The 26,258-nt window shown below is 47.3% G+C and overlaps 1 long non-coding RNA gene across 2 annotated transcripts in view; it reads right to left on the reverse strand.

Annotated features, from left to right (window-relative positions):
- Nucleotides 1–26,049, reverse strand: part of LOC125114831 (uncharacterized) — a 56,731-nt gene extending 30,682 nt beyond the window's left edge. For both annotated transcript variants that reach the window (XR_007131921.1, XR_007131922.1), the window contains exons 1-2: nt 25,732–26,049; nt 8,002–8,157 (exon numbers count right to left, since the gene is read on the reverse strand). This is a non-coding gene — a long non-coding RNA (uncharacterized LOC125114831). The remainder of the gene's footprint in view (nt 1–8,001; nt 8,158–25,731) is intronic.
- Between the last annotated feature and the right edge of the window lie 209 nt (nt 26,050–26,258).

Consider the following 26,258-nt stretch of genomic DNA (forward strand, 5'->3'; position numbering starts at 1 on the left):
ACACCTAAGAGAAAAAACCCTCAGGGACCCCAAAGCCGACCACCAATCTATCACGAGGTTTCCACACTCCGTTCATGAAAAGACCCCTTTTCTTTTTCTTTTCCTTTCTTTTTTTCCCCTTTTAGAGCTGCAGGGTCATATGGAAGTTCCCAGGCAAGGGGTCAGAATGGAGCAATGGCTGCTGGCCTACCCCACAGCCCAGAGCAATGCCAGATCCTTTAACCCACTGAGTGGGGCCGGGGATGGAACCTGCATCCTCATGGATACTAGTCGGATTCATTTCTGCTGTGCCACAACGGGAACTCCCAACAGACCCCTTTTCCAAATGACAACCCACACAACTCAGGTTAGCAAACTGCAAGCCCAAGGTTCAAGACAGATGTTTCTAGGTCCAGAGCCCTGCCCAGCATTGAAAACAAAGGACAGTCTGACCCCAGGAATGTGTCAACTCTCTGGCACTTGGGCCACCCAAGGAGACTAGAGAGGCTCATCAGACTTTGGAGACATGGGTGTGTCCTGTGTCTGAGGTGAGGCAGTTGTTGGGTGGTTGGGGGAGTCAGAGTCTCTTGTAAACAACTTCGCAACTCTGGGCAAATCCAGGTAGTTCCATCCACCCATCTTCAACCTGGTATCTGAGCCTGGAGGTGTGTCCAGGGAGGGGCATGTGGGATCTGCATCTTCTTACACAATGAAGTGAACAAGCAAAGCCCTTTGAGAGGTGGGTGTTTCTCTCTCCAAGTAAAAAAAAAAAAAATGACACACACTCCTCCCTATTCCCCACACCAGACACAGTGAAAGAGGCAAAACCAAGCCAAACAGGTGACCAGGCTTAAATGAAACAGCATCCCGCTCTTCATTTCTGTGTCTTGGCTTGAGGTAAGAATTTTCATCAGGGGTGAAAGAGAGGAGGGGAGAGGCTCAGATGGAGAGGAAAGATGTTTTTCAGAGAACCCTCAAGAGACAAGGGAAGGGTTGGAAGCAAAGTGATTACCAAGGAACCGCTGTTTTTGCACTCCCCATTCATGACCACCTGCCAAGATGCCCAAATGCCAAAAAAAAAAAAAAAAAAAAAAACAGTGCAAACTGGATCCAGGAACTCTGCAAGGCCAGTTTTCAACCCAGTGCTTTTTGGGCTTGTTTGTCGGCCTCTGCAGAATCTGAAGGCCATCAGAATTCTTTTTTTGTGTGTCTTTTTTTGGGGAGGGGAGCTTCACCCACTGCATATGGAAGTTCCCATGCTGTGTCCAATTGGAGCTGTAAGCACCGGCCTACACCACAGCCATAGCAACACATGATTTGAGCCACAGCTCATGGCAAAGCTGGATCCTTAACCCAATGAGGGAGGCCAGTGATCAAATCAGTGTCCTCATGGATGCTAACCAGGTTCATTAGTGGCTGAGCCACGATGGGAACTCCCTGAAGGGAGTCAGAGTTCTTGACAGCGTGTCCAAGCACCTGGAATGTAGGCTCCCTGAACTGTCTGAAAGTGACCCAGAGATGGGAAGGGTAGGACAAGGCCCTTCCTACCAGGTGAGTTAACTTAGACCCAAGAGTCAGAGGTGACCTGTAACCTAGCCCTCCTCACAAGGCAGATACCAGAGGGATCCAAAACCACCAGCTCAGACTGCACATCGGGGCTCAGATATGCAAAGGCCAAGCTGCTTCTATGTCAGGGCTCCTCGTCCTCTAGTGGACATTACGACTCCCAGCCAGTCTCGTCCCAAACTGGTCTCCTGACACCAGCTGGTTCTGTTGGCACTGCTCCTAAGCACCTGGGAGCCTGACTCTGTCCTCCCATCTCTCTCTCTCTTCAGATCAATCTAAAGCCCTATGGAGGACAGTGTTTCTCTAAGTCCTCCATAGGCCTTCCTGCTGCATACGTGTCAGCCCTCATTTGCATCCATCAGGGTAACACACTTGGAGTCAGGCGTTCTGATTTACATTAATTCCCCACCCCACCCCACCCACCCCTTTTTGTGTCACCTGGCTCCAGGTAAGATGTGCCCTCAGTGGTGTTCACAAGACAGGAGAGGCACAGATGGAAGAAAATCTAAGGACCATTGCAGACCACTCTCCAGAGGGGGCTCCTGCGTAAAGACAGCCTGCCCACCGCAAGATGTCAGCTTTTACACACACTCCCCACTGACGACCAGCTCCCCAGAGGCCAAGCCCCTGGACTCTGGAAAACTGCATGCGCCATACCCCCGCCAGGTGCCTGCGTGCTCAGACTTCTACCTCTGCAGAACCCCAAGGCTGCATGAACCCGAAGTTTCATAAGGATGAATAATGATAATGTGGGCTTCGTGCCAGCTGAGGACACTGAAGGTGACCCTGACATCTGGGAGGCAGAACCCTTTCCCTGCTAGCAGGTGAGACAATTCGGACTGGAGAGTCAGCTGTGACCTGTAAGTCGTCGCTTTTGGATGGACACCTCCTGGGGGATCCACCCATTCCCAACTTGAACCGCATCTCGGGCCCTGGAAGTGCCACTAGCAAGATGCTGCTGGGCTCGGCCAGGGCTTCAGCACCCTCTTGTGGCCATTCTCTCTAATGACAAGCCAGAGACCTGCCTCCTGCCTCCTGAACAGAGTTCCTGGATGGAGGGCACTGGGCTTGTGCACCCAATAGTCAGTTTAATCCCTCCTCTCACTCTAAGAACCACCAAGTGTATTCCAGGAGGGTTATTTTTCTCTCCAAGTCAGCCCTAGCCCTCACTCCTCCCAAACATTCCTCACTCCTCTAAGTCACTGAGACGAACCCCGTACAAACCAGGTGACCAGACCTCAGTGGATCAGCCTCCCATCTTCATTTTTGTGACTTGGTTTGAGGTAAGATTTTCTGCCTCAGGGGTGAACCTGAGGAGGGGAGAGGCTGAGATGGAAGGAAAAGAAGAAACTTTTCAGAGAACCTTCAAGAGATGAGTCTTGGAGTTCCCATCATGGCTCAGTGGTTAACGAATCCGACTAGGAACCATGAGGTTGCGGGTTCAATCCCTGGACTTGCTTAGTGGGTTAAGGATCCGGCGTTGCCGTGAGCTGTGGTGTAGGTTGCAGATATGGCTCAGATCCTGCGTTGCGGTGGCTCTGGCATAGGCCGGCGGCTACAGCTCCGATTGGACCCCTAGCCTGGGAACCTCCATATGCTGTGAGAAGTGGCAAAAGACAAAAAAAAAAAGAGAGAGAGAGATGAGTCTCTGGGACAGATGCAGCATGCGGGGAGAGCAAGGAACCACTGCTTTTGCACTTTCCATTCACGACCCCTCACCAGCTGTCCAGAGGACGAACACCATGCAAGCCTGATCCAGGAACACTGCAAGCCCAATATACAACCCCGCACCACTGAGGTTCAGATGTCCAACACTGCCGAAACTAAAGGCAGGCAGAACCCTTGAGAGCCTGACCAATTATCTGGATTTTAGGCTCCCTGAGGGAAGGGTAGGACAAGGTCCTTCCTATAAGCTGAGTTAATTTAAATCTGAGATTCACAGGGGACCCATAACCTAGCCCTCATCCTGAGGCCTGTCTGGTGAATCCAACACTAGCAACTCAAACCTGACCTCTGCAGCGGGAGACGCCAATGCCAAGCAGCTGCTGGGCCCTGTCAGTGCTCTGTCGCCCTCTGGTGGCCAATCTCTCAAATAACAACTCAGAGCCCTTCCTCCTGCCTCCTGACCAAAGCCATGGATGCACCACACTCGTCTGGTTCACCTGATGGCCGAACTCCCTCCTACTCTCACTCTAAGTACAACCATGTGCCTTACAGAGGCCAGAGGCGGCTCCCAAAGTCTCCCAGGACTCTTCCCTCCTCCTAGCCCACCAAGACCACTACCCTACAACCACCAGCAGATCCCACGTCAAGTCAGCTCACCAGTTGGAAATTTGTAAGCCTGCCTTAATACCTGTGGCCTAGTTCTCACTGTGGTTTTTTCCTTGTGGGTAACTTAGAAGAAGTCACAGCTCAGGTCGAAAATGAAAGAAAAGGATTCTAGGGAGAAATCTGAGACATAGATCCTGGGCAGGAGCATGTCCTGCCCAGACAAAAAAGCCACTTCTACACACACCATTCAGGCCCACAAGCACAGCTTTCCATATGCCAAACCCAACAAAAGGCCCCTTCCCCTAAATGGACTTGTCCATGACTCAAACCAAAAGCCTGTGCATTCACGGTTATATTGCTGGAGACTCCAAGGGCTTTCAGACCCACCCCCCCCCCAGACAGACTGTCAAATCTTCTGGTCTTGGGGCCCTGTGAACATCATGCACAGACCCCCTAATCACAAAGGAAGAACTACCCCCTCACTCCCAGGGGACATATTTGGGACCCAAGAGCCAGAAGCAACCCATAACTCAAATTTCCACCTGGGGGATGTCCTTGGGGTGTCCCCAGTCCCACCTCCAACCCCATCTCTGACCCTGGAGTTGCCAAACCTAAACTGCAGTGCTGTGTGTCAGGTCTCCATGTCCTCACGTGGCCATTACCACTCCCACCTGTTCTCATCCCAAACGTCTGCAGCTGGCGGCACCCAGTTCTGCTGGCACTGCTCTTGAGCCCCTGGGAGTCTGATTTGGTGGTCCAGGAGTTCTCTCTCACTCAGAATAAAATAAGGCCTTGATGCCACAGGACCCAGCACTCCCACTCCAGGCATATGTCCAGAAGTTAAACACCCCGGTGTGTTCACGCAGCATGCCTCACCATAGCAAGGCATGGGACGCACTCTATGTCCACGGGCAGATGACTGCAGTAGGAGGAGGGTGTCCATGTACACAACGGAAGCATCCTCAGCCACAGAAATGTGCCGAGAAAATGCCACTGGCAGCCTCAGATTTGGGAGGAAAAACTCTCAAACTAAACAGAATACGCCTGGGAGAGACACCCACACTTACCAGGGGAAACCCCTTCCCTCTGGAATTTTACACACGACACCAAGGAACCTTCCTCCAGGAAAGAAACTCAAGGACTGCAACAGAGGTTTTGGTTGCCAGATTGGAGGGCAAGGGTGTGGGAAGGGCTGGGATTGGGAGGCTAACAGATCCAAACCCTTGCCCTTGGAGTGGGTCAGCACAGACATCCTGCACTTTAGCACAGGGAACGCTATCTAGTCACGAATTTTGGAACCAAATGGAGGCCAATGTGAGAAAAACAACATGGACCGACCTGTAAGATGGGATCGCTTTGTTGTTAAAGTGAAATCGAACCACATATATCAGCGCAGTCCATTATATGCCATGATAAAAAAAAACCCAAATTAGCGTGTTACCGGAGAAAACTGTCACGGTCGAGACAGCTGCCCCTCAGGAAAAGAGTCAGGCAAACGGGCTCCTTGGATTCCGTCAAGATTTACTGGCCCAGCCCCATCAGACCAGACCTGATTACCTGGAGTGTATGAATTTATGAGTATCGATACTTCATTATTTCTTAATTTCTTTACCTACCGAGATATTTTCCTGCACCCATGTGTGGCATGCAGATACATTGTGCCCTGCAAAAGCATCCACTTTTAGGCTGGACATCCCCAGGCTGGCACATCGAACCCACTGCCACCTGAGATATTGGGTCAGGAGAGACATTAGGATTGATTTATCTATCCATTTCCTCAGCTATTCTGTCATACTAGGTATGTGTGTGTGTGTGTGTGTGTGTGTGTGTGTGTGTGTGTATGCACGTGTGTATATATATATATATATATATATATATAGAGAGAGAGAGAGAGAGAGAGAGTCATTGACTCATTTCTTTATCAATTACTAATTCTTGTCGATCTCTGTTTTCATTTATCAATTAATGCGGGTGAACTCTGCCACACTGAGATGTTGTTTGGCCAGAAGTTGATCTCCCAACGCAGCTTTTGCCACAACCACAGCAGTGACCAGGAAAGAGGCTTAAGCCTGGCAGCCATGTGGGAACTCCCCGAGAGCTTGCTTGATGAGACCAATCAGCCATGCTTATTTCATCCAGCCTGGCGCCCTACTGACAAGGGAGGCTCCTCTCGAAAGGCAAGAAGAATATATCCTTCACCCTCTAGATCAAAAAAAGCAGAGGAATTCGCCCAGCTGCCCAAACATATGCCACCATAGCCCTCCATTTATTCTTCAGCACCACTTTCCTTCTCACCTACCTGAACCCCAAGTGGTCAGGGGCTAGAACATGGTGGCCTCACGTTGCTACCCCGATGCTGTGTGGGTCTCAGCGCCTACCTCTGGAGGAATCCAAGGTATGCCGAAACCTAGGGAATGCTTCAAGCATTCCAAACACCCTGCCACACAACCAGGCTGCCAATCCACCCCCACGTCCAGAAGGGACACATGTGCCCTCTGCCTGACATGAGGCATCTTGGAGGAGAGGAAACACCTGAAAATGCTCTGGGTGCTTGCTGTGCCTTCCGAAAAAAGACAACATCCACCCCAAGCCTGAGCGTGCAATTTTGGAGCCTTGCAGCTCTCAACCAGGAGAGAGTGGAGCTGCATCTGGGGCCAGAGGGGACTCTGGCGCCCTCGTGTGGACATCGGCTCGAACAGCCACTCTCATGATTTCCTCCTCTCTCTGGCTCAGGAGTCCCCTGGGCTGCACTGTCTGGGGCCCCTATGCGGATGGCCCCCCACTCTCCAGAAATACCAAGAAGTGCCCTTCCATGTGGGCTCTTTCTCTCCTAAAGGCTTTCAGAGCCCAGAGGCCAGCCAACGCCACGCTTCACTGTGTAAACCCTCATCTCACGACCCATCATGTCATGCCAGGTTGCTTCTGAGTCTATACAGCCCTGCACTTATATATTTATGAAGCTACGTTTGTAGGGATGGCACAATTTGTTTTCACTTAATATTATCCCTGTGTCTCCTTCCTGTGTACAATCAAGTCTGGCCTCGTTTCTTTCCTTCTTTCTTTTTTTTCCTCCCTGTTCTCACTTTCCCACTTTCTTTATAAATGCATTGACCCCACCTCGAGGGTGTGTGTGATATCCCACCTTTGATGTTGGCCAAGACACAGGGTGTCCCAAACCGACCCCAGTGACAAAACCAGAACTTTTAACTAGGGGGCCAGAAGAGATCTCCATGAGAGCATTCTTTTGATCAGTCAATAGAGTGGCCTGCACATGCCCGAACTGGCTTTATGTCACGTCTTCACACCAGGTGCATACAAAGAAGAGAACGAGCTCCCATGGAAAGAAAAGGATGGAGTTTCATGAGACCACTCGAGAGAAAATGCCCAGCAATTGGTACCACTGTTCTACAAAAATCACTGTTTTTGAACCTCCCATGCACAACACGCAGGCACTCTATGTGCATCCCCAAGCCAAGGTCAGGTGGGTATCCCCAATGCATCTCAAGCATAGACACCAAGAAAAAAATACGTAACTACAACAACCAAAAGAAAAAGAGCCAAGAGACCTCAAGAGAGCCTTAGCAATAACAGATATATGAAATGCAAAAAGCACCAGGAAAAGGAACAGCATCCCTCATTCCTAGAGAATTCCAAATCCCAAAAAGGTCGAGGGTCCTCCTCAGCCCTGTCCCAATAGCCATCCTTAGGACTCAGCCATCAAAGTGTGCCCCAAAAGGGCCACTGGCAGCCACAGTGTTGGAAAGAGAAATGCTCACACGAAACGAAATGGGTGAGAGAGACACACACACCATGAGAAATCCCTTCCCTCTCGCATCTTACAAAGGACACCCAGGAACCTTCCCACACGAAAGAAACCCTTGGACGCGGCCATACAGATGGCGGTTGCCAGATGGGAGGGGAGGGTGTGGGCATGCCTGGGATTGGGGAGGTCAGAGATCCAACCCTTTGCCCTTGCAGTGGGGTGCAGAGCCCTCCTGCTGGTTAGCAGAAGGAACGCTATCGAGTCACTCTCGGTGGAACCAAAGGGAGGATCATATGAGAAAAACAGGATGGACAGACACGTAAGATGGGATCCCTTTGTCGTGAAAATGCAACGGATCCACTTACATCAGCGACAATCAAAAATAAATCATGAGGAAAAGGAAGAAAAAAAAAGAAAAACACCGAAAAATTGGCATCTCAGCGTTCACCAGAGAAGGCGTCACGGTCGAGACGGTTGCCCCTCGGGAAGAGACACAGGCCAAAGGACTCCGTGGATTCCGTCAAGGCTTCCTAGCCTAGCTGCATCGGACCCGACCTAATGACCTGGCGTGTATGAATCTAGGAGTACAAAAACATGATTATTTTTTAGTTGATTTACATACCGAATTATTTTCCTGCACCCATGGGTGGCATGCAGATCCACTCTGCTCTGCAAAAGCCTCCCCTCCCAGGCTGGGCATCCCCAGGCGGGCATTTCCAACCCACTCCCACCCGACATATCAGGTCAGGAGAGACTTTAGGACGGATTTATCTATCCTTTTCCTTAGCTATTCTTTCATACTATGTAGGCATTTGTGTGTGTGTGAGTATGCGTGTAGAAATATATATATTCCTATGTGTGTGTGTGTATATATATATAGAGAGAGAGAGAGAATGAGAGAGATTGACATTGCCTCATTTCTTTATCAAATCAGCTCATTCTTTTCAATCCCTCTTCTTATTTATCCATTTATGTGGGTGCCCCCTGCCCCACGGAGATGCTGTCAGCTCTTGCCCCAGCCCCAGCAGTGACCAGGAGAGACTCTTAAGCCTGGCAGCCAGGTGGGAACTCCCTGAGAGCTTGCTTGATGAGACCAATCAACCGTCCTTAACTGCTCAGACCTGGTTTTGCTCAAGCCTCCATAGCCTGGCGCCCCACTGACAAGGGAGGCTCCTCTCCAAAGGCACGAAGGACAGTTCCCTCAGCCTCTTGAGCGCACAAAGCACAGGGATTGGCCCAGCTGCCCACACTCATGCCACCGAAGCCCCCCATGGATTGCTCAGCACCACCCTCCTTCTCACCTACCTGGACCCCTGACAGGGAGGGGCTTGACTGTGGCCAGCTCATGGTCCAATCCCGAGGCTGTGTGTGTCTGGGTGCCTGCCTCAAGAGGAACCCAAGGCACGCCGAAGCCCAGGAAATGCTTCAGGAATTTGACACCCACTGCCACCCAAGCAGGCTGCCCATCCACCTCCAAATCCGGAAGGGACACACCTGTGCCATCCACCTGACAGGAGGTGTCTTGGAGGAGAGAGTCCCTGGGGACCAGGAAACACCCGCACATCCTCTGGGTGCTTGCTGTGGGGGGTTCGGGTTCCGCTCCACACGCCATCAGCCCCAACGCGGAGCCTGCGCCTTTGGAGCCTTGCAGCTCTCCCCGCTTAAAGCCTCCCAGCTGCACCTGGGGCCAGAAGGAGCTCTGGCGCCCTCGTGTGGACATTGGCTCGAACAGCCCCTCTCAGGGATTTGGAAGGGAATCAATCCAAACACTTGCCCTTGGAGTGGGTAATCACAGACCACCTGCTGTTTAGCCCTGGGAACCATATCTAGTCCCTGTTTGGGGAACCGAACGGAGGATCATGTGAGAAAAGCAATATGGATATGCATGGACAACGGGATCGCTTTGGTGTTAAGGTGAAATGGAGCCCCATATAGCAGCGACAATAAGTCATGAAGAAAACAAACAAACAAATCAATGACCTAATTGGCAGCTCGGCATTCACCAGAGAAGGTGTCAGTGTGGAGACGGCTGCCCCTCGGGATAAGCGACCGGCACAAGGACTCCGTGGATCCTGCCAAGATTGCCTAGCCTAGCCTAGCCACATCAGACCAGACCTAATTTCCTGGTGTGTATGAACTGATGCCTATAAAGACATTTATACAAACTGATAGAAAAAATTACCAGGTCAGGTCAGCATTCACCAGAGAAGGTGTCTGGGTCCAGACTCCTGCCTCTTGAGAAAAAACAGGCAACCTGACTCCTTTGAACCTGTCAAGATGTCTTAGCCATGCGACATCTGACCAGATGTCAGTACCGAAGTTGTATGAATTTATTACTATACTAACATCATTATTCCTGCATTTTTAAACTTACCTGTTTATATTCTGCTCTCATTAGTGACATGCAGATACTGTCTGGCCTGGAGTTGAATCCACGCCACTGCTGTACAACCCCAGGCCCATACCCAACCACCTCTGCCACCAGAGGTATTGTGTCTGGAGATCCTTTAGGACTGCCTTGTCTGTCAATTACCTTATCTACTCTGTAGGCATGTATATACGTATTTATTGATTCTTATCAATTGAGCTAATTCTTTCACTATCTATTTTTCTTCATAAATTTATTTGGGTGCCAACATGGCATTGGGATGTTGTCTGGCCAGGATTTGATTTCCCAATGCAGCTCTTATCCCAGTGACAGCAAAGAGAGTGACTCTTAAGCCAGGCAGCCATGAGGGAACTCCCTGAGAGCTTTCTCGATGAAACCAATCAACTGTGCTTAATTCATCAGACCTGGTTTTGGTCAGGCCTCCATACCCTGGTGCCGTAATGAAAAGAGAGGCTCACCTCGAAAGGCAAGAAGGAAATTTCCATGGTTGTCTCCAGTGAAAATAGCACAGGGATTAGCACAGCTGCCCACCAAAATGCCAGTGAAGGCCCCCATTCTCTCATCAGCACCAGCCTCTCTCTCCACATAACTAAACCCCCGACAGTCAGTGACTTGAAAACAGCCAGTTCATGATTCCACACCGATGTGGTGTGGGTCTAGGATCCTGCCTCTGGAGGAACACAAGGCATTCTGAAAAACAGTGAATCCCTCAAGCATTCTCCACACACTGCCCCCCAACCAGGCTGCCAATCCACATCCACTGCTGAAGGGACACCTGTGCCCTCTGCCTGACATGAGGCCTCTTGGAGAAGCGAGGCCCAGGTGCCCAGAAAACCACCACAAAGCTCTGGGTGCTTGGTGTGGAGTCCGCACAACACACCATCAAACCCAATTCTGAGCCTGCACCTGCAGCCTTGGTCATGAACCTGGGTCCAGAAGGTACTCTGGCGCCGTCTTGTGGACATCTGCCCTAACAGCAACTCTCTGGTTTTCCTCCTCTCTGGCTCAGCAGCCACCGGGGCTGCACTGGCCATGGGCCTTATGCTGCTTGGATTTCCTTCCTCCTCTTTCTTGAAATACCAAGAATTGCTCTTCCAAGTGGGCTATTTCTCTCTCTAAGACTCTCAGAGCCCTGAGGCCAACCTACCCCAAGCCACTCTGTTCAAACCCTCAGCTCCTGATCCATCACGTCACGACAGCCGCCTTCTTTGTTTTCTCGTGTCCTGCACTTCCGTATCTATGAAGATAGGTGTGTACATATGGAACTGTGGGTGAATCTTTTCTTAATTTTCCAACGTTAAACCTTCATTCATACAATAAAGTCTTGATTCTTTTCTTTCTTTCTCTCTTCCCCTATTTCTTTCTCACTTTATTGACCCCACCTGAAGCATACGTGGTTTGTCTTCCCTTTGATGGTTTTTGAGCCACAGAGTTTACCAAACTCACCCCAGTGATACAGACAGATCTTTTATCCAGGGAGCCAGGAGAGATCTCCGTGAGAGCTTTCTTTATATCATTCTCCCGGCCTTAAATCACCCGACCTGGCTTTAAATCAGGTCTTCATACCAGATGTACAGCACAAACAAGAGTCTCCCATGGAAAGAAAAGGACGGAATTTCAGGAGACCTCTTGAGAGAAAAAGCACAGGGATTAGTGCAGCTGCTCACCCAAATATCATCTTTATACCACCTTCCATGCACAACCCACAGACACGCTATCTGGTTCCCAAAGCCCAGGTCAGAATGGGGTTTCAAAATTACCAGCTCACAACTGACACCACCCAACAGCAAAGAAAAAAAAAAAAAAACTAACAACCCAATTGAAAATGGGCAAAAGCCCTGAATCGACATTTCCCTAAACCAAATAGACAGAGGGCAATAAGCACCAGAATAAATGATCACCATCACGCATGAGGAGAGAAATGCAAATAAAAGCTACATTGAGGTACTTCCTCATACCTGTCCAAAGGGACATCATTAGTAAGTCTACAAATAACAAATCCTGGAGAGGGTGTGGGGAAGAGGGTGCCCTCCCACAGCATGGGTGGTTTGTAAATTGGTGCAACCATTCTGAGCAACAGGATGGAGGTAAACCCAAAAAATGCCGATAGAAAGAATGTACGACCCAGGAAGCCCACTCTCTGGGCTTATATCTGGATGACTATTCCTTTCAAGAGGTGCTTGCCCCTTTCTGTTCCTTGCAGCAATATTTGCAACAGCCAAGACATGGAAACAAACTTAATGTCCATCGACAGATGGGTGGATTAAGAAGATGGTGTACATATACGCAATGGAATACTACACAGCCATAAAAATGACATTCGCAGCCACATAGACGGAACTAGAAACCTTCATACTAAGTGAAATAAGTCTGAAAGCGAAGGAAAATACCATAGGATACCCTTTGGATCTGGAATTTAACAAATGGCACAAATGAACCTTTCTACAGAAAAAAAAAAAAAATCTTGGACTGGATAACAGACTTATGGTTGCCAGATTGGAGGGGGAGGGTGTGGGAGGGCCTGGGATTGGGGGGTGGTAATTGATACAAACTCTTGTACTTGGAGCTGGTAGGCAATGAGATCCTGCTGTATAGCAGAGCGAAACATATCTACACTTACTTTGGAACAAGACGGAGGATAACGTGAGGAAAAGGACAGGCATATCTACGTACGACGAGACCACTTTGCTGTTAAAAGAAATGGGCAGACCCTGTAAATCAGCTATAATGAAATAAAACGATTTCAAAAAATTACCAGCTCAGCATTCACCGGAGAAGGTGTCAGGTCCAGACTCCTGCCTCTCAAGAAAAAATACAGGCAACCTGGCTCCACTGAACCTGTCAAGATTTCTTAGCAATGTGCATCCAACCAGAAGTAATTACCTAAGGCGTATGAATTTATTTCTATATTAGCATCTTTATTTATTTATTTTTCACTTATTTATTTTTTGGCACCCACTTGCAGTGCAGATACTCTCTGGCCAGGAATTGAATCCACACTGCTGCTTTTATTAACCCAGGCCCCTACTGAAAACCCTCTGTCACCAGAGGTATCATGTCAGAAGATCCTTCATTTTTTCCTTATCTATCAATTCCCTTAGCTACTCTGCAGGAATGTGTGTGTATATATATATATTTATGGACTTTTTTATTAATTGAGCCCATTCTTTTCAATATCTCTTTTTATTTAGAAAATTAATTGGGTGCCACCTGCGACACAGTGATGTTGCCTGCCCAGGATTTGTTCTCCCAGCACAGCCTTACCACAGCCACAACAGTGACAGAGAGATGCTCTTAAGCCAGGCAGCTTCAAGAGAAATCCCTGAGAGCTTTCTTGATGATACCAATCAACCCTGTTGAATTCATCAGACCTGGTTTCGGTCAGGACTCCATAGCCTGGTGCTGTACTGAAAAGAGAGACTCATCTTGAAAGGCAAGAAGGAAACTTCACTAGGTGTCTTGAGCAAAAAAAGCATAGGGGTTAGCAAAGCTGCCCACCATAATGCCACCGAAGTCCCCCAATCATTCATCAGCACCAGCCTCTCTCTTCACATCCTTAAAGCCCTGACAGTCAGGGGCTTGAAAATGGCCAGCTCACGATTCGACACAAATGCTGTGTGGGTCTCAGCTCCTGCATCTGGAAGAACACAAGGCATTCTAAAACCCAGTGAATCCCTCAAGCACTCCAAACACACACTGCTACCCAAATATGCTGCCAATCCACATCCAATGCTGAAGGGACACCTGTGTCCTCTGCCTGACAGGAGGCCTCTTGGAGCAGAGTCCCAGGTGCCCAGAAAACAACCCCAAACCTCTGGGTGCTTGCTGTGGGTTCCATCCAAAACACCACTCACCCCACCTCTGAGCCTGCACCTGCAGCCTTGGAGCGGCATCTGGGTCCAGAAGGTACTCTGGCGCCATCGTGTGGACATCTGCGCTAACAGCCACTCTCAGGTTTTCCTCTCTCTGGCTCAGCAGCCCCCGAGCATTGGCCTTGGGCGGTGTGCTGGTTGGGTTTCCTTCCTCCAATTTCCTGAAATACCAAGAGGTGTCCTCCCAAGGGGGCTATTTCTCTCTCAAAGACTTTCAGAGCCCTGAGGCCAACCTCCCCCGGCCATTCCTTTCAAGCCCTCAGCTCCCGACCCATCAGGTCATGACAGCCTTCTTCCTTTTTTAGATCCTCCTGCACTTATCTATTTATGAAGATAGTGTGTATACATGGAACTGTTGGTTTTCCCCTTAATTTTCCAACTGCTATTCCTTCATTCTTACAATAAAGCCTTGTTTTTCTTTCTTGAATTCTCTTTCTCTCACTCCCTCCTTCTTTGTTACATTATTGACCCCATCGGAAGCATGCGTGAGTTGTCTGCCCATCAACGGTTTTCAAGCCACAGAGATTACCAAACCCACCACAGCGAAAAAACAGATCTTTTACCCAGGGAGCCAGGAGAGGTCTCCGTGAGAGCCTTCTTTATATCATTCTATCAGCCTTAATTCCCTCAATTTAGATCAGGTATTCCGCCACGTGTATAGAGAGACCAAAGGAGACTCCCATAGAAAGTAAACGACAGTTTCAGGAGACCTCTTGAGAGAAAAAGCACAGGGATTCGCACAGCTGCTCACCAAAATATCACCGTTACACCACCTTCCATGCACAACCCACAGCACTTTATCCGGATCCCAAAGCCAGGTCAGGCTGGGGTTTCCAAATTCCCAGCTCGATCACTGATACCGCCCAACAGAAAAACAAAACCAACAACCCGACTGTAAAGGGGGCAAAAAGACCTGCATCGACATTTCCCTAAACCAGACGGAGCAGATGCTCACCATCACTCGTGAGGAGAGAAATGCAAATAAAAACTACCCTGAGGTACCACCTCACACCTCTCCAAAGGGCCATCACTTGTGAGTCAACCCATGGCAAATCCCGGAGAGGGTGTGGACAAGAAGGTGCCTCCTTTAGTGGGGGTGGGCATGTAAACTGGTACAACCACCAGACATCAGGATGGAGGTAAATCCAAAAAATAAATAAAGTACCACTCTATTCCCCACCACTCTCGGGTGTATATCCATTAAAATGTTCTTTTAAAAAAGTCAAATGCCCCACTATGTTCATTTCAGCACTATTCGCAATAGCCAAAGTATGGAAACAAATGCAATGTCCACCAACAGATCAATGGATTAGGTAGATGTTGTACGTACAAATGACAGAATACTATTCAGCCATAAAATAAGAACAAAAAATGCCATTCGCTGCCACATAGATGGAACGAGAAACGCCCAGACGAAGTGAAATAAGGGCGGTACAGAAAGACAAATACCACAGGATACACCATCTCTCTGGAATCTAACAAATGGCACAAATGAACCCTCTACAGAAAAGAAACTCGTGGACTGGAAAGCAGATTTGTGGTTGCCAGAGTGGAGAGGGAGTGTGTGGGAAGCCTGGGATTTGGGGGGTAATGGATGCAAACTCTTGTACTTGGAGTGTAAGCAATGAGATCCTGCTGTATACCTCAGGGAACTGTATCTAGTCACTTTTTTGGAACAAGGTGGAGGACAAGGTGAGAAGAACAGATTATGTAGATACACATATGTCTAGTTCGCTTTGCTGTCAAAAAGAAATTGAGCACTATAAAGCAACCATTATTGAAATTAAAAAATTATATAAAAATAAAAACCAAAATTACTGGCTCAGTGTTCTCCAAAGAGTGTGTCTTGGTACAGAATCCTGCCTCTCGGGGAAAAAAACAAAACAAAACAAAACAAAAATCATCAAAGCGCCTCCATTGAACCTGTCAAGATTTCTTAGCAATGCGGTATCTGACCAGAAGTAATTATCTAGGGTGTATGAATTTATCTCTCTATTAACATTTTTATTTATTTTTATGCACTCATTGGTGGATGCAGATACTGTCTGGCCAGGAATTGATTCCACACCGCTGCTCTTACACCCCCAGGCTCGTACTTAAAGCTCTCTGCCCCCAGAGGCATGGTGGCAGGTGACCCTTTATGACTGCCTTATCTATCAGTCCCCCGGCTACTCTGTGGGAATGTATATTACATGTATGTATGGACTTCTTTATCAACTGGGCTCATTCTTTTCAATATTTATATTTATAAATTTATTTGGGTACCACCTGAGACATTGGCATGTTGTCTGTCCTGGGCTTGATCTCCCAACGCAGCTCTTACCACAGCCACAGCAGTGACAGAGACACTCTTAAGCCAGGCAGCCATGAGGGAACTCCCTGAGAGCTCTCTTGATGAAACCGATCAGCCCTGTTGAATCGATCAGACCTGGCTTTGGTCAGGCCTCCATACCCTGGCGCTGTACTGATAAGTGACGCTCATCTTGAAAGGCAAGGACATTTCCCTAGGTGTCTGAGCGAAAAAAGCACAGGGATGAGCACAGCTGTCCACCCCAATGCCCCCGAAATCCATCATCCACTCATGAGCACCAGCTTCTATCCAGAAACCTAAACCCTCAACGGGCAGAGGCCTGAAAACTACCAGTTCATGATTTAACACAGATGCTGTGTGGGTCCCGGCACCTGCCTCTGGAGGAACACAAGGCAAAACGATGCCAGTGAAACCCTCAAGCGTGCTATACACTCTGCCACCCAACCAGGCTGCCAATCCCCATCAAATACTGAAGGGACAGCTGCGTCCTCTGCCTGACAGAAGGCATCTTGGAGCAGAGAGTCCCAAGCGCCCAGAAAATGACCTCAAACCTCTGGATGCTTGCTGTGGGTTCTGCCCCACACACCCTCCACCCCTATTCTGAGCCCGGACCTGCAGCTTTGGAGCCACTCTCTGGTCCAGAAGGTACTCTGCTGCCACCTTGTGGACATCTTCTCTAACAGCAACTTTCAGGCTTTCCTCCTCTCCCTGGCGCGGCAGCCCCCTGGGCAGCATTGTCCTTGGGCAACGTGCTGGTTGGATTTCCTTCTTCCAATTTCTTGAAATACCAAGAAGTGCCCTACAAAGTGGGCTCTTTCTCTCTCAAATTCTTTCAGAGCCCTGAGGCCACCCTACCCTCTGACACTCCATTCACAACCTCAGCGCCCATTCCGTCAAGTCAGGACAGCCTTCTTCCATTCTTCATATATTCATGCACTGGTGCATTGATCAATAGAGGTGTGTACATAGGTAACTGCTGATATAGTTTCTTAACTTTCAAACTTTTATTCATTCATTCACACGTGTCTTGCTTCTTTCATTTCTTTCATTTTTCATTCTTTCTTTCTTTCTTCTGTCTGTCTCACTTTATTGATGCCACCAGAAGTGTGCATGAATTGTCTGCCCATCGAAGGCTTTCATTCAAGCCACGGAGGTTCCCAAACTGCCACAGGGACAAAGACAGATCCTTTACCCAGGGAGCCAGAAGGGATCTCCATGAGAGTTTTCTTCATAACTGCCAGCCTCAATTCACCTGACCTGGCTCACATCAGGTCTTCATACCAGGTGGTTAGAGACAGTAAAAGAAGCTCAGGTGGAAAGAAAAGAACTGAGTTGCAGGAGACCTCTGAAGAGAACAATCACCAGAATTCGTGTTGGTTGCTCACCGAAATATCACCGTGTTACCACCATTCACAACCTGCAGGCACTTGATCCAGATCCCAAACCCCAGGCCAGGCTGGGCTTTTAAAATTGCTAGCTCAACAACTGATGCAACTCCACAGAAAATAAACCAATAACCCAAACAAAAAATGGGCAAAAGTCCTGAAAAGACACTTCTCCCAACAAGATACACAGATGGCCAACAAGCACAGGAAAACACGCGCACCACCACTCAGTAGGTGAGAAATGCAAATCAAAATTACTAGGAGGTACCTCCTGGCACCTGTCCGAATGGCCATCCTTAGCTAAGTCTACAAATATCAAATGCTGGAGAGGTTGTGGGGAAAAGGAAAGTCTACCACACTGTTAGCAGGAATGTAAGTTTGTGTAGCCAATGTAAAAACAGTATGGAATTTCCTCAGAAAACTAAAAATAGCACTACCAAAAGAAATAAATAGGGAAAGAAAAAGGAAAAAAAGGGAGGGAGGAGGAGATCTATCAAAAATAATACTTCACTAAAAATAGAACCACCATATGATCCAGCATTAAATAATGATAACTGGGCCACTTCTCCAAGAAGATGAAACAATCTGAATCTGTATGCACCTAATGATACACTTCAAAATATAGGACATGAAACTGATAGAACTCAAGGGAGAAATACACAAATCCAAGGTCATAGCTGGAGACAATATTCCTTTGTCAGTAACTGATAGACCAAGCAGGCAGGCAGGAAATCAGGAGCGACCCAGCAGCTCTGGATGCTTCAGACTGTAAAAGTTTTGAGAGCTACTGGTAGCCCAATGTTGCCCCATGTGGAACCTAGTTCTGCAAGAGAAAGGAAATCACTACCCCGAGAGGGTAGGGGTGAGAGAGGGAGAGACTGTAGGTCTGGTTCCAGCTGCTCCTGACCCTCACATTGCTGTCTTCAGATACTGTAAGACAATCTGGAGTCTTGTAATAAGTGGTGTGCACGAAATCAAGGACTTCAAACTGTCTCTAATATACAATAACTGCATAGCGCCTCCTGTCAGGTTGGTGTGGGTTCTTACACTCATCAAAAAGCAGCCAAATATTGGAGTTCCCGTCGTGGCGCAGTGGTTAGCGAATCCGACTAGGAACCATGAGGTTGCGGGTTCGGTCCCTGCCCTTGCTCAGCGAGTTAACGATCCGGCGTTGCCGTGAGCTGTGGTGTAGGTTGCAGATGCGGCTCAGATCCCGCGTTGCTGCGGCTCTGGCGTAGGCCGGTGGCTACAGCTCCGATTCAACCCCTAGCCTGGGAACCTCCATATGCCGCGGGAGCAGCCCAAGAAATAGCAACAACAACAACAACAACAAAAAAGACAAAAGACAAAAAAAAAAGTAGCCAAATATTTACTCAGAGTCTATTTGCATTAAGTGCTGTGCTGGACACTGTAGGGGCACAAAGAGTATCACAGCCCATCTACTTGAAGAGCAAAGTTCTGGAGCAAAAGCTGACATCCACCAAACAGGGGAAGCTAGGTTAGGAGCTGCAGACCACTCACTTAAGAACTTAAGCAGCAAACAGGAAAGAAAGTGGTGCTCAAAAAAGGCAGTGAGTTTAGGAGTTGCCATCGTGGCTCAGTGGTAACGATCCTGACTAGTATCCAAGAGGACAGATGTTCAATCCCTGGCCTTGCTCAGCGGGTTAAGGATCCGGCATTGCCATGAGCTTGCTGTAGGTCACAGATGAAGCTTGTATCTCATATTGCTGTAGCTGTAGTGTAGTCCAGCAGCTACAGCTCTGATTCAACCTCTAGCCTGGGAACTTCCACATGTCACAGGTGGGGCCCTAAAAAGAAAAAAATAATAAATAAAGAGGCAGTAAGCTCAAAGGGAAATTTTATGGATTCATGTCAATTATATGTCAACAATGAGTAATGACAACATACCCCTGAGACAAGGCAGGATACTGGGAGTGGAACAGCTGATATGCTGGGTCTAGACTGGAAGACAGAATTCAACAGGCAGGCAGACAGGGTCCAAACAAAACCAGCTAATGAGCCATTCTTACGTAACAGGCACGGTGCCAAATTCCTCAAAATCATCACTTCATGTAACACAACCCTGTCAGGTAGATATTATTCTGCTTGTGTCAATCAGGAAAATGAAGAAAATCGGCAGCATGAGCCATCTGTAGATGCTAGAGTTGAGTCTCTGACTTCAGGGCCCAAGCTCTTAATCACTGTGCTTTATTTCCACTGACTTCTATCTCAGGTGTATGCCATGCCAAAGGGCAGAAACATACAGCCAAGGTGTGCATGGACATATCTAGCCCAAGGAGCTCCTACGAGCTCAAAGACTTTCCAGGAACAAATGTATTCAATTGGATTGCGGAAGTGATAACTAGGAAGGCATACTGTTAACTCAAAATGTGTTTATTGAGCAGGAACCTGGGCCAATCAGTCTACTGGAGACTAGAGAACCAAAGATGAGTTAAACAAGGTCCCTGTTCTGAAAGCGTCAAAGTCTAGTACGACAAACACCAAGCTCTAACACCATGTGAGAAGTTCTGTAACAGTGGTGTATTTAGTGCTAGTAAATCACAAACAAGGGTGAAAACTACAGCAACAAAAAACTCACCAGGAGGAACCATGTTGAAAACGTCAATAAGCAGCTGAAGGCCAGAGAGTAGCTAAAAACCTAACAGCAATAGCTGGTTAATAACCCAAGGCTGAGACCAGGTGGCCAATGAAATTCACACCTGTTAAGAATGGAAAGTAAACAGCAGGAACTAGACATAAAGTGACCAGAAAGTAAGACTGAAGTGGAACTAACAAATACCAAATGAGGAGGCCAAGAAGAAAATGTCAAAGTCATTCGAAGCAGGCATCCGAAGTACAAAATAGGTCAGCCCAATGAGTGTGGGTAGCAACTGCCCTAACAGTGAGTCTAAAAGCATAACTATTTTGCAGCTAGCAAAGGATCCAATTCCACTAGCAGAGGCTTCGCTCAGCTCGGTCTGAGGAACAGTGGCAGTTTTTGGTGCCACCTCTTGAGTGAGTGGACCAGGGCATAGAGTTGATGGATTACCAGTGATATAAAGCCACTCTGAGTTATAGAATACAGGAATGGGAAGCCAGATCCCAGATTTGATCTTCGGACCCAGTCTAACAAGAGCCCAAGTCAGCTATATTGATGGTGAGTTAAGAAATAATATAAGGAGTTCCCATTGTGGCTCAGTGGTTACAAACCTGACTAGTATCCATGAAGATGCAGGTTATATCCCTGGCTCTCTCAGTTGATTAACGATCCGGTGTTGCTGTGAGCTGCAGCCTGGGTTGCAGACATGGCTCAGATTTGGCATTGCTGTGGCTCTGAAGCAGGCATTGGAGCAGGCCGGCACTTGCAGCTCCAATTGGGCCCCTAGCCTGGGAATTTCTATATGTCATAGGAGCGGCCCTAAAAAGAAAATAGTACAAATACCAAATTTCTCCATCTCTCTGACCAGCACATGAATGAGGGCAGCGGTAAATATAAGTGGGTAATAAGGTCAAACTTGAATGGAAAGAAGGGTAGGAAAAATATGGTGGATTCCAGATGAGTGGAAAAATGCAGCCAGCCATAAGATTTGCTTTGGAACCTTAAAAGACTAATGAGCATTTCTGAAGTTTGAATCTTTTAGATGAACACACTGACTTAGGTAGATACATAAACCAAATTATCAATATAGAATGCCTCCCAGAGACACTGTATTATTTTGTTATTCATATTTAATCTCAGCCTAGTATCTGGGGCAGAGCAAAGAACCAAGAAATATGGCTAAATATATTAATGATTCACATAGCTGTTTAAACAACCATAGGGTGAAGAATCCCAGAAATGAAAGATAAATCAGGACCTGAGAGACTTGGTTAAGAACTCTTGATAACAAAAGCAGCCTTCATCTTGGCTGTCTTAAAAAATGGCCTGGGTTCTACAGAAAACGTCCAAGAAGATGGAGAACCAACCGCACAGCCCTAGGGTAGATGTTAAGAAAACTGGTATAATCCATTAAAATTGCTACTTTCAATGCTTTGGTATGGGAAACTTAAATATAAAATACTATGGAGTTCCCTTCATGGCTCAGAGGTTAACAAACCCGACTAGGATCCATGAGGATGTGGGTTCCATCCCCGGCCTCACTCAGTGGGTTAAGGATCCAGCATTGCCTTGAGCTGTGATGAAGGTTGCAGACATGGCTCAGATCCCATGTTGCTGTGGCTGTGGTGTAGGCCGGCAGCTGTAGCTTTGATTTGACCCTGCCCTGGGAACTTCCGTATGCTGCGGATGCTGCCCTAAAAAGCAAAATATATATATAATATTACGTTTTACTCTACCCCAGGAGTAAAACATCCCTAGAGAGTCTAACTGTAAACAAAAGAGTGAGTGGCATGGTAAGAGACATACAGCCAAAAACTAAGAGTGGAACATGAAAGGATGAAGCAGTCCACAAAACTCTCGTATCCTCAGGATGACTCTAAAGTGTGCAACTGCTGATGTCTGATCAGGATTGAACTGTTACCAAATGCTTTTCCACACTGGTCACATTTAAAAGGTTTCTCTCCAGTATGAAGTCTCTGATGGTGAATAAGATGAGTGCTCTGGCTGAAGGCTTTCCCACATTCATTACATTCATAAGGTTTCTCTCCAGTATGAATTCGGTGATGTTTAGTAAGGGATGAGTTTTCAAGGAAGCCCTTCCCACATTCACTGCATGTATAGGGTTTCTCTCCAGTGTGAATCCTCTGGTGTTGTGTAAAGATTAAGTGGGCACTGAATGCTTTTCCACATTCATTACATTCATAGGGCTTTTCCCCAGTATGAGTTCTCTGGTGTTGGGTAAGGTGCATACTTCGTCTGAATGCCTTCCCACAATCATTACATTCATAGGGTTTCACTCCAGTGAATTCTCTGATGTTGAGTAAAGGATGAGCAGTCACTGTAGGCTTTCCCACATTCAATACATTTATAAGGTTTCTCCCCAGTATGAATTCTCTGATGTTGAACAAGAGATGAATTTACAGTGAATGCTCTTCCACAAACTTTACATTTATAGGGTTTTTCTCCAGTATGAGTTCTCTGATGTTCAGTAAGAGATGAACTCTGGTAAATGTTTTTCCACAGTCATCACATTTATAAGGTTTTTCACCAGTATGAATTCTCTCATGATGAAAAAAGTTTGGACGGTCACTGAAATATTTTCTGCATTCACTACAATTGTAAGTTTTCCTTTTAGAAGTTATGTGACTTTTAATTGGAGAAAAGTTCCATTTGACACTTTTCCCAAATGGATCAACTATATGGAGTTTCTCTCCTGAGTAACATGCTGTGGAGTAAGTTTAGATCTTTGATCAAAATTCTCTCAAATTCCTTAAAAATATGCCCATTTTTCTCAAACGCTATTTCCTCGTGGGCAACAATAATTTGCTGAAAACCAGTCATTTGGGTAAGAGATTCTCTCGAAATCTTGCCCAGAGAGTTATCCTTTTGCTTTTCTACCTTGGCCTCACATTCACAGGTTTCCTCAAATAAACATCCTCTGGGCACATCCCTTCTGAGCCCTTCCATGATGACTATGATGGGGCTGCTCACTCTAAAGTACAATCTCCTGGTCTTCTCTCTGGTATCTGCTCTGATCTTCAAATCTAAGGGGAATAAAAAATTATAAAAACATATTTTCTGTGTTGGGATTAGGGGAACTGCACTCAGGAGAAAGGAAATAACCTCACTAAAATTAGGATGCATAAGAACAGTCTTGTAATCTGTGAAGATAATGAACCAGTGGAGCAGTGTGAAGTGGTAGGAAAGAGGTTGACCCAATAGGCAATGCCACAAAGATTCTGAAAACTTAAAAAAAATTTTTTTTACAGATTAACAAGTTTAACCTTCTCATTTAAATATAAATAAGTTTAGAACTAGAGAGGTTATGTGATGAACCTAAAGATTAGTAACTAGAGAGGTTATTAATGAGATGGTCAGAAATAGAACTAAAGCTTTGTCCACTATACTACCACAGTGATCTGGAAACTAGTCAGAGCTTAAATGAGAGAATGGGCAGGTACCTGGTCAAAAGCCAAGTAACAACAGAGCCACACAGCAGTACTAGAAAATGAGCCACAAGAAGAAATGGCAGTGACAGCACATGGAGAGAAGCCACTGAGGAGCTACAAACAGCACCTGAAAAAGCAATAGAGAACGCAGTAATAGTTGAGTAGGTGCAAATCTGAACAGAACAGCAGAGCCTAAGGCATTAAGGAGATCTCCTTGGACAACATTTTAGATTCCTCTCCTCCTAAACATTCACATACAGAATCATCCCTCATCTGAGTAAGTGTCTCAAGAGACCGTCAATATCTCACAGTATCTCCACAATTCTTTCCTTGGCCAAGACTAATTTTAGAAACTGAGAATCCTGCTCATGGGAAAATATGAAACAAAATCAAAACTGTCTCACAGGAGTTTCCGTCGTGGCACAGTGGTTAACGAATCCGACTAGGAACCATGAGGTTGCGGGTTCGGTCCCTGCCCTTGCTCAGTGGGTTGACGATGTGGCATTGCTGTGAGCTGTGGTGTAGGTGGCAGACGCGGCTCGGATCCCGCGTTGCTGTGGCTCTGGTGTAGGCTGGTGGCTACAGCTCCAATTCGACCCCTATCCTGGGAATCTCCATATGCCACGGGAGCGGCCCAAGAAATACCAAAAAAAAAAAAAAAAAGACCAAAAAAAACCAAACCTGTCATCACAAATATTTTGCAAATTTTAAAGTATTAGGACTATCAATAATATAATCAACATAATCTGAGTCGCCCAGATGTCTTTGTGTTGAAGGACAAAGACTTACAGTCCTCCAAACAATAGAAGAGACGAGTTGCAACGCAAGAGGGAAAGGACACTTACAGAGACGCAGAAAGAGGTGTCATGGAAAGGACACTTACAGAGACGCAGAAAGAGGTGTCACACACTGGCTGGAAACGGAAGGGCAGTGTGAAGGGCGATCTAAGATCACAGTAAACTTTTGGGTAGAATCATTAACTAGAGCAAGAGCATTCTGATAAGTGAGTAGGGCCCTGTGGGGCTGCAGGGCACAGAAAGCCTTTCTGTGTCCCCCATTTCTTGTTTTTAGGAAATGGACTTCATTCAGCCTCCATGGCCTTCCCTGAGTTCTAAGGGGCAGGTTCAGACAGCTGCTGATCAGGGAAGGGAGCAGATCCAAAGACAAGGGAGGAACAGTCAAGCCTTGAGGCAGAAGGGTGTACACATGATCCTTAAGGGATACACATAATGACAGAGGCACCATATACAGTTAAGGGAAAAGTTATATTCCTTACGCTTCATTTAGAAATGAATGCTTGAAAACTAAAGAGCTTGGAGCCCTTCCTTGTGTTTCTCCCTCATTTGATTGTAACCCAAATACAATCATCTGTGAGCTAAAGATTAGGCATCCTGAGCATGACTGCCTATGGATTAAAGATTATTAGCACATGATGTCTTTCAGGAATTATCCTAGTTTGTTCTAATCTCTGATCAATATGCCCTTTTCGCAAGTACTGTATTCTAGGCAATGACCAGAAGACCACCACCAAGATCAGGCCAAGATCTCCTGACACCAGCTTGGATGACTAAGATTCCCCAAAAGAAAGAAGAATGCATGTCTGCCCCAACCCTGATTCTTATCTGAAACTCTGTTTTTACTTTAGACTATAAAACTCCCCACAATTCTTCCCCAAAGGAGGGCACAGTCTTTAAAGCATTAGCCTGCTGTGGCCTCCCTTACCTGGTAAAGCAATAAAAGCTATTTTTTTTCCCCTTCACTCAAAACTCTGTCTCCGTGTTTCTACTCGGCGCGGGTCGACATTTTCACCAATCATAAACATGGGAGATACCCTGGTACAAAGACAGGCAAGGAACCGTTCCTCTTTCCTTTTCTACCAAATTGAACCCTCTGAGAATAGCAAATAAGTGGCCACTTAAATTGTGGAAGCCAATACCTTGTTTCTTAATTAAATAAAGATGGGCGTACTCAAATAACTTTCAGCAAGTCTTAAGAAAGTAGATCTTGAAAAGTGTAATTATAGTGTAGGGATGAATGCAAGTGATTCACAAATCCTCCAAAAACAAAACAAACAAACAAACAAAAAAACCACAGCTGTTTCAGGACAAATTTGGGGTCTCCAACCAAACATCTTGGCAAAGACTCACCGTCCACGGGTCGCAGGCTGCAGTCCCGAGATTAAAATTAGGCACTGAGCTGCGGCCCAGCACCGAAACTGGCTCTGTCCAAACATCCCTTTAAGCAATGCCCTCCTTGAAATCCCTTTCTTCTTCCACCCCTGCTCTTCTTGTGCGCCCTGGGCGCTGGCCTCCGCGGGCTCAGGGAGCCCCAGAGCCCAGCGCCCGCTTCTCCCGGCCGGAGAGGGGGCAGGATGGCTGGGGCCCAGGCTGCGCTAACCCGGGGCGCCGGCTGCAACCAGCCTGAGAGGCAGAAGTTGCCCACGACGAACTGCGACTCCCAGAATGCCTCGGGACGCGCCGCTTCCGCTTTCCGTCTCTAGGATTTCCCTTTTCCCAGAAGTCCCTGGAACCTCGCCCTCTGGTAGCCAATCAGGACCGCGCACCGAATCTCCATGGTAGCCGCCCACGCCTGCTCCCTCCCACTGTGCTGGTGGTGGATGCTGAAGCTCGTGTCAGGTTAGGGTAGCTTCCGAGCCAGCGCTACCGCTTCTGGA

The sequence above is a fragment of the Phacochoerus africanus genome, chromosome 14, assembly GCF_016906955.1.
Source record: "Phacochoerus africanus isolate WHEZ1 chromosome 14, ROS_Pafr_v1, whole genome shotgun sequence".
NCBI lineage: Eukaryota > Metazoa > Chordata > Mammalia > Artiodactyla > Suidae > Phacochoerus > Phacochoerus africanus.